The sequence below is a fragment of the Furipterus horrens genome, unplaced genomic scaffold (genome assembly GCF_987537825.1).
Source record: "Furipterus horrens unplaced genomic scaffold, mFurHor1.1.pri manual_scaffold_2, whole genome shotgun sequence".
NCBI lineage: Eukaryota > Metazoa > Chordata > Mammalia > Chiroptera > Furipteridae > Furipterus > Furipterus horrens.
Window position 1 is genome coordinate 159161164 of NW_028327172.1, and position 9613 is coordinate 159170776.

Genomic DNA, 9613 nt, shown 5'->3' on the forward strand with positions numbered 1-9613 from the left:
TCCCTTCCCTGATCACTGCCTGTGCTCACAAATGTGTCCAGATGGGCCAGACTCCAATGACCTCATATCAACTCATGGGTCCTGCCCTCAGCTCTTTAGTACCCTCACTTTGTTATAAAATTCCCCATTGGAAAAACAATAGTACACATAATATCATTACTGAACCTCTATTATATACCAGATACTTTCATATATTTTCTCATAGAATTCTCACTATAATTTTTTTCGTAAGCAATGTCATTTTCCCCATTTTTCAAATGAGAAAATTAAGGCCCAGGATGCTGAATTCCCAGATAGTATTATTTACAGGAGTCAGGATTCAAAACAGATCAGTCTGGCTCCAGAGCCCATATTCCTCTCTACTGTCAATGTTCTCATCATTGAAATGCTGTTCTTCTAATCCAACTATCCTCCCATTCCTGGCTTCTCCTCATGCCCAGACATAGGCTATGGGCACTCTAGTTTCCCACTCTTTCTCCATGTTGGCTCAATCTTTGACTTCCTTCCCTCAACAGATGGTGTCAGTGCTGTCAGCCTGCACATGTCCTCCTAACTTCATCACAGCCTACCATCCTCTGTGACATCCTCTGTCCTCATCCTCAAGGTTTCCAACACCCCTGTTGAAAATCCTCTTAATTCCTTAGTCTCTAAGTGTCTAGAAAGCTAGTGACCTCCACCTCTGCTCGCCAACAGGTACCTTCAGGGGAATAAGAATTTCATAGACATATTATCCCTCCTAACAGCTGCAAAACCACACCATGTCTATAAACCTACTGTACCCTTTCCTGATCCTTTGCTTCACTTCTATTCTAAGATCCCATTTGCCATCTACCAGCAGCCCTTTCACAGCTATGCAACCTCTTCTTTCCCAAGACTTTCTCCAGAATATATTGGCAGGCTATAAAGTAAGGATAAATAAAATGACCTTCATCCCTTTTCAAGGTAAAATCAAACATGCTCCTAATTCCAGCAGGGCCCTTATTTCTGCTGTGAATACTTTCCATTCAGCTCTCAGCTCTCTCCCTGGAGTGGTAGTTTTCATAACAGCCACTCCCCCTGTTTCCCTTAGCCTCATTTCCAAATGAGCCACCTCCACTTCTATAGATAATTTTACTTTTATTGGGAAAATTATAACAATTAAATGTGATTTAATTCCCTCAGCTATCCTGGTCTCTCCTTAAAATATCTCTGAACTTCCTTTTTTTTTTCTTATCTGAGAATTGTCCTCCTTCTTTGCCAATTCTAACACTTCCACCTGCTCTTGATTCCATTCACTCTTATCTTTTCCAGCACCTCATTTTATCTATAGTCCAATCTCTCTCTCCATCCTTCCCTCTACTATGTGGCTCTTTGCACTACATCCACACACAGTATGGTCTCCCTATGCTAAATCAGCATTTCTGGAAGGACATACATGTACCTAATGAGCTCAGTAGTCATTAGGTACCACTATGAAGCAGGTACTAAATTTGATTATGGAGAGACAAAGAGAAATGGGGTAACTTCCACTTCTAAGGAGTTCAGGTTTCCAAGATGAGAAACAGATAATTGAAGATAAGTTCTAGGCAATAAATAAGTATAGGAATAATTATGCAGGATAACAGATTTTTTTCAAAAAAGGTGTGTGTGGGGGATATTCCTATAATGGGTGGCACCTGAGCTTGCTCTATGTGTTAGAAATATGTTCTACAAAACAGAGACAGACTCATAGATGAAGAGCAGATGACAGCTAGTTGGAGGGGGTGTGTGGGTAGAAGAGGGCAGAGGGATTGAGCAAAAAGGAAAAAGAACTCATGGACATGGACAATAGTGTGGTGACTTCTGGTGGGGGTGGTATTAGGAGACTAAATGGTAATGGAAAAAATACAATAAATATTAAATAAACAAAAAAAAATATGTTCTATAGAAATAAAAAAAAACTGATCAATAACTTCCCCAGATACATTTTATCTCTCAAGTTCAATCAGAAACCCAGGAGAAGCAAGTCCAGGGTTGACATGGCAACTCCCCAGTGTCATCAAGGACCCAGGTCCTTTCCATCTTCCTGCCTCATCATCCTCACATGTCTTTCACTTCCATAGTCCTACCTCAATGTTGCAAGGTGGCTACTGTGTTTTCAGATCTCCTTTTGACTTTTCCAGGAAGGAGAAATGGACAAGAGTGAAGGAACAGAAGACTCCCTGGACACACTTGTCCTGTTTACTGGAAATGAGTGCCCTCTACTGTGTCTTCTACCAAAAACATAGTGTTCAGAACAGTATCCCATGGCCACTGCTGGCTGCAAGGAAGATGAGGAAGTTGAATGGTTTAATAGGACAGAAAAGACAAGAGTTTGGCAAAGAGTCAGGAAGTAGAGAAGGGAGAACAATAGATGCAGAAGGAATCGGTTATGTGAGGTACAAGGTACAAGAATACGTGATTGTTTGGCAATTGTCAAGTGAAGCTGGAGAATTAGAAGGAGTCACAGGAGAGGTGAGGTGGAAAAGGCAAGCAGGGCTGGGACATGCAATACCTCAACACCTCAATGCCATGCAATGGCTTAGGACTTTGTCCTGAAGACCCTTGTAATAATGATCATTAGATTTATATTTTAGAAAGAACACTCTTTATGCAGAGCAGGGAATGAATTTTAGGAGTGCAAGATTGGAGAAAGAGAAGCCTTCAAAGTGGCTGTTTCAAAAATGATGATAAAAAGTAACAGCACTCATATGGTAGCAGGACAGAAAGATGTGAACAGAATCTGGGGGCATTATAGAACCCACCTCCTCTGAAAGGACTGTTTTCACCACCCTATCCTAAATAGCAGCTGTGTTGGACTGTCAGTTAGCAATTCCTCCCTCTCACTCTCACTTGCATCACAGGGCTACAGGACCCAGAACTACATTTTCCAGACTAACGTGGCAGTTGCAATTCCAAGGTTATATCCTAACACAGTTCCTCAACACTTCAGTCCCAGATATAGCAAACATTCTCCTGGATGGTCTTATGGTTTCAAATAATCTTCTAATCCAACCATCACACCACTTCCACTGTAGAAATCACTTCATAACAGACACTTCAATAGTAAATACTGCTCACCAACTCAATATGGAAAAATAGCTCATCTGACCTACACAACACAACAATGGAGCAAGCTACTTGCAAAGTAGACAATTCTCACCATTACTGTTGTTGCCGCTTTGTATTTATTCTATTGCCTCTCATTACTTATTGTATTTGCATTTCTATATGATTCATTTTCTCTATTAAATTGTAATTTCCTTGAGGGAAATGCTGCAGATGGAATTTGTTATCTTTTTCTATTGAGTCATGCCATGTCTCAGTTCCTTAGCAGGCTAGAAAAATAAAAGACAAGAGACAGCTCTGGTTGATGTGACACAGTTGGTTGGAGTGTTGTACTGTAACCAAAAGGTTGCTGGTTCGATTCCCAGTCAGGACACATGGCCAGGTTGCAGGCTCATACCCGGTTGTGGCGCTTAGAGAAGGCAGTCAATTGGTGTTTTTCACATTGGTGTTTCTCTCTCTCTCCCCTGCTTCTCCTCTTTCTTAAATGAGAATAAAATAAACCTTTAAAAAAAAGACAAGAGATAAATCAAGACTTGCTATGGCCAGTGTTGGCTCAGTTGGTTGGAGCATTGTCTTTTAGCTGAAGGGTTGTGTTCTATTCCTAGTCAGGGCACATACCTAGGTTGCAGGTCCAGTCCCCGGTCTGGGCATGTACAGAAGGCAACTAAACAATATTTTTCTTGAATAGATGTTTCTCTCTCACCCTTCCTCTCTCCCTTCCTCTTTCTCTAAAATCAATGAAAAAAAAAAAAAAGTGTCCCTATGTAAGAATAAAAATAAATAAATAAATATTTATAGCATATATGACTCATATAGTTCTTATCTACGTCTTCTACAAAGAGTTCTCACAAATCTAAAATGAGGACCAAGGCAGCCCATCCAGGGGGCAGGGGTGCTGTTGGTCCCTGTGGCCCTTCTAGAGCAAATCACCTCTATCCGTGTCTTCGCCATGGTGACCTACCGACAGCTCTGTACTTCCCATGTGTATCCCTCTATCATGCTGACCTTGGCAAAGTTGCCAGAGATATTTTCAACAAAGGATTTGGTTTGGGGTTGGTGAAACTGGGCATGAAAACAAAGTCATGCAGTGGTGTGGAATCCTCAACACCTTGTTCATCTAATACAGAGACACTGGTAAAGTTACTGGGACCTTGGAGACTAAATAAAAATGGTCACAGAGAAATGGAACACTGGTAGCACTCTGGGAACAGAAATTGCAATTGAAGACCAGATTTGTCAAGATTTGAAACTGACTTTTGATACCACCTTTTCACCAAACAAAGGAAAGAAAAGTGGTAAAATCAAGACTTACAAGAGGGAATGTATAAACCTCGGTTGCAATATTGACTTTTACTTTGCTGGAGCTGCAATAAATGGCTTATCTGTCTTTGGTTATGAGGGCTGGCTTGCTGGATACCAGATGACTTTTGACCATACCAAATCAAAGCTGACAAAGAATAACTTTGCCGTGGGCTACAGAACTGGGGACTTGCAACTACACACTAATGTCAGTGATGGGACAGAATTTGGAGACTCAATTTATCAGAAAGTATGTGAAGATCTTGACACTTCAGTAAACCTTGATTGGACATCAGGTACCAACTGCACTCACTTTGGTATTGCAGTTAAATATCAGTTGGATCCCACTGCATCCATTTCTGCAAAAGTCAACAACTCCAGTTTAATTGGAGTGGGCTGCATTCAGATTCTGAGGCCTGGTGTGAAGTTTACACTGTCTGCTCTGGTAGATGGGAAGAGCATTAATGCTGCAGAACACAAACTTGGGCTTGCCTTGGAATTGGAGGCTTAATCCAGCTGAAAGAAACCTCTGTGAATGGATACCAGAAGATTTGGCCTTAATATATTTCCACTAGGACCGCGGTTTTTTTTCCCTCCAAGAAGATGATCAAAACTAAAAATGAGCTAAATAAGATCTCTGTTTTAAATATTTAGACAGTTACTTGCTAGTTGGTTTCTAGTTGAATTGGTTATCTATATAGTTACTAGTGCTGCAGTCATGCAGGCACCTATACATTATTAAACATATTTAACTGTTAAATGTACTACCCACCAATAATGGAATAGACCTTCATGAAAATTGTGGCATTGTGTGCATTTTTTTTCCCCTGTCCAGTTCTCCCAACACCATTTCTTGAAGGGGCTCTTTTCACTCCATTTGATGTTCCTTCCTGCTTTGTCAAATATTAGTTGACCATATAGATGCATGTTTGTTTTTATGTTCCTTTTAACATTGAAAATTGCCATTGAATAAAATGAATCAATAGATTTAAGGTGAGGTTAAAAATGTTTTTGTTAAATAACAACCATTAGAATCATTTTTGGAACCCTAAAACATGACAAAGTATAAATAAAACAAGTATACATAATTAATGACTGCAAGTATTAGCAAAATTAAAAATTTGGTAGCTGGGGTGAAATCTCCCTGGTTATCTAGCTAATAATTAATTTTTCCCAGTGGCCATTTTGCTCTTTACCAAAACCTGTGCCACAAACTCCTGTGTTCTTAAAGTAACTTCATGAGCTTTTTAGACTACCATAAAATAAGAGGATATATGCCTTTAAAAACACACAAAATAAAACAAACACACCAGTAGGAAAATTGTCTATGAACATGAATACACATTTTGCAAAATAAATAAAAGTGACTAATATACATGATTTTTAAAACTATTTAAACTTACTAGTAATCAAATAAATTCAAATTAAATTAAACATCTTTTTAAGTATATGAAATGAGCCAAGATGACACAAACTAACAATAGCTAATGTTTATTATTTGCTATGATCCAAGTTCTCCTCTAAGTACTTTACATGAATTCATTTGTTTAACTTTCATAGCAATCCTTGAGGTCACTATTCTTATCCCATCCATCTTACAGACAATTGAGGGTTTAACTTACCCAGAGTCACACAACTAGATAATGCTGAAGACAGAATTTTAATTCAGATACTTGGTTTCCAAAACCATGCTCTTGACTATTTCATCTTTATGTCTTCTCCAGAAGACTAAACATTTGTTAAACTTTTTATATTTGCCAAGTACAGTATATTTCCAATTTTCCGTTTTTCCACTTGCAATAAGGGAAAATGCCAAATTTTGTATGTGGTTCTACAGAACAAACTAAAGAATGTATCTCAGGCTCTCATAAAAGTAATATTTCTACCTAAAGTTCACTGAAAAGTCAGGGATTATAGTAAGCCAAGAATAACAATTAATATTTTCCATCATCCAGTTGCAGAAAAGATGAGTCCTTCCTCATAAATCCAGTAAGAAAACTCTCTACATTCTGCATCCCTTCACATCAGGGGAATGTAGACAATTTTTCTCTTGCCCTCAAACATTGAGTTTTCATTTGGTGTTGTTCCCTGTGGACCACCCCGTCCACCCACTCCAGTCCTAAGGTACCTTCTTGTCTGAAGAATTGCGTGCCTTGGTTAGAACTCTATTTCCTCATTACAGAAACCAAAGGGAGAAGTGTATGTAAAAATGGGTTTACCAAAAAGATAAAAGGTGTCTCTCACAATTACAGGACTAAGAAGGGCCACAGGCAGCTTCTGCTCCAACACATGCTTCATTCCTGTGTCTCCATAGGCTGGTTCTCTCTGTTCCTCTGCCCCACGGTAGAAGATGGCCCCAAGTTCACAGCCTCAGGGCCACTCCCACAGACTAGCTGGAGAAAAGCCAGTTGGCTCAATTAGGCTCAAGCACCTACTCTTGTTGTCACAGCTAGGGCTGGCGTGTGGGTTCTGGGGTACACCTGCGGAACAGCCTTGTGATCCCTTGGATGGAGGCTGTGGTTCGCAGAACTGGAGTGTGGATAAGACCGAGAGATGTCCTCTGCTAGTCAACTCTGCTGCTCCCTTGGCTGCACTATCATTTCACCTGCAGTTGAGATCCCATGTGTTAGCACCCAGCAGCTCTTATTTCAAGTCAGTGAGTCCTGTCAGCCAATTCAGGATGAGGACAGTGACCAACCCTCCCTCTCTCTCTTTTTTTTTATATCTTCTTCAGCACAGCATATCAGAGGTTTTGAGTATTTATTATTTAATTATCTGAGAGAAAACCCTGGCTGGTTTGGCTCAGTGGATTGAGCATCGGCCTGCGAGCTAAGTGTCGCTGGTTTGATCTTCCAGTCAGGGCACATCAGAGAAGGAAAACTCTGATTCCAAAAAACCTCCGCTGCCTTGCGGCATACCTCTTCAGGGGAAAGGCTAAGGGAGTAAACCCCGACAGAAAATCCGGAGCCGGAGTCCCTAAGGCGGTTTGACGTTGTAGTCAATACCGGCAACTCCTGCGGCGCACCTGAAGCCAAGCTGTATTGACTCCGTCTTTCCCTTGGACCCTTCAGCTGCGAAGAGAGGGGGGGTCTGCTGCATGGGCAACAGCAGACCCTCCATATCACCCTGCCCAGGCTCTGTAGCTTCAGCTTCACTGGAGAGGACACTCCAGCGTCATTGCAAGATGTCGATTCAACACGGGAGGAGACACTGTCACTCCCGAGTCGGACTGCACAGCCATTCTCGGAGGTGCAGATAGACTCTTAAGAAGCTACACCATCGTCTCTTGAGACGGATGGCTGCCGACGATCTGAGAGAAAAGTCAGCTAAAACTAGCTTTCAAGTGACAAAGCCATACAAACAGTTCTGGTCCAGAATCATGAGTAAGGGGTGGGTTTAAAACTTGGTGTTGTTTAAAAAGATATGTAAGTGGAACTCAATTTACTCTATGCATTTGTGTACTTGCACACACACAAACATGGGCATTTTCTCCTCATTGGTAAAAGTGAAGAGATGAAAGACTAGAAATCACCTCCACTGTAACAGCACAGTTTTCAGTGCTGGTAGCCTATTAGAAAGATATATTGGTCTGTGAAATAAAATGGCAATGTTTGCATAAGAATGCAAACAGAATAAAATTTGGATCCCATCTCTTTAGACCTGCCTGATATCAAGCTCAGACACATTAAGAGAACACCGTTTGGGATCTTGTTTTAATTGGATTTTCTAATCTTTCCTATATTTTAATGAGCTTAGGGGGAAATCATCAGTGTTTAGGATACAGCCTCTAACAAGATGATCCCAAGCTTTTTTCTTTGGGTTGTTCTGCACTGGGGAGTTAGGGACAGAAGTGATTTAGCATGAATTTCACCCAAGGGAATTTCCCAGCCTCCAGTAGGTACTGGTCCAAGCCTTTTGTTTCAGTTTCCAGGGAACCATATATTATGAAAGAAAGGCCCAAAGCCTTCAAAAAAACAGCTCCCTCAGAGGCTCACTGCAGTTTAATATGCTGTGCTTGAGGATGATTTAACAAGGATGTACAAATCCAATAGCAGGCAGAGGTCAGTGCCTGCAACCTGGAAGGACAGAGGGCTCTGCTCACTGCCAGCCAGCCAGCATTTTCCCACAGGAATCCCTGACCGTCTCCCCAGACCCGGTGCACAGAGATACCCAGACCCTTAGCAGTACTGTCTAGGAAAACAAAGGTGGGCACAGCACTAACCACCTCTGACCATCTGTATTAGTTTGTTAGGGCTGCCATAAATAGTATCACAGATTGTGTGGTTTGAAAAACAAACTTTTATTTTTGCACAGTACAGGAGGCTGAAAATCCCAGACCAAGATTCTGGCAGGGTTGGTTGCCTCGGAGGCCTCTCTCGTCTTATAGATGGCTGTCCTTTCCCTCACATGGTTTCCCCTCTGTCCATGTCTGTGTCCAAATTTCTTCTTCTTGTAAGAACACTGTCATATTGGATTAGGACCCACCCTAGTAATCTCATTTTCATTTAATCACCTCTTCAAAGGCCCTATGTCCAAATGCAGTCTCATTCTGAGGAAGTGGGGTTTAGGACTTCAACCTATGGATTTGAGGGGGCACAATACAGCCCACAACACCATCCACAGGAACAAGCTGGGACTGTGCATATTTCCTCTGAACCTCTCTGGCCCTGTTGGAGTGTCATACCTGCACTGTTCTTACAAGTGCAAACTCTAAACAGAAAGCCAGGATCCCACTACTGCATATCCAGACCAAACTCTGAGACCTTATGTAAGTTACTTATCCCCTCTAGGCCACAGTTCCTCAGATGCAAAATGGGGATGATTATAATAGTCCTATGACATAGAGTTGCCATGACAATTAAATGGCTTCAGACAGGTAAAGGGCTTAGAATAGCACCTGGGACAAAGAAAATTCTCAGTAAATATTAGCGATTTTTACTATTAATTGAACCAGTAGGCACCCTAGCTAATTACTGGCCGGACCTAGGTGGGGATCTGTTGGATCTACCCAAAGCATCATTGAAGGTGCCCCCAAGGGACACTAACTGAGGATACTTTTCAACCCATAGTGAGTCTGACCGCAACCTGTCAGCCACAAATTTGGGAACAAATACCCATTCTCCTTACAGAAGCTTCAGCCAGTTTTACCTTTTAACTTAAGTCCCCTGAGTACTTAACGCATCTACTTGTATTTATTAATCGAGTTTGCATCCTACTTCTAGGTCCCTTTATACAGGTTAAATTGGAA

General features: G+C 41.3%; 1 pseudogene; it reads left to right on the forward strand.

Annotated features, from left to right (window-relative positions):
- Nucleotides 1–4068: 4068 nt before the first annotated feature.
- LOC150019814 (non-selective voltage-gated ion channel VDAC2 pseudogene) lies at nt 4069–4876 on the forward strand (annotated as a pseudogene).
- The last annotated feature ends 4737 nt before the right edge of the window (nt 4877–9613 follow it).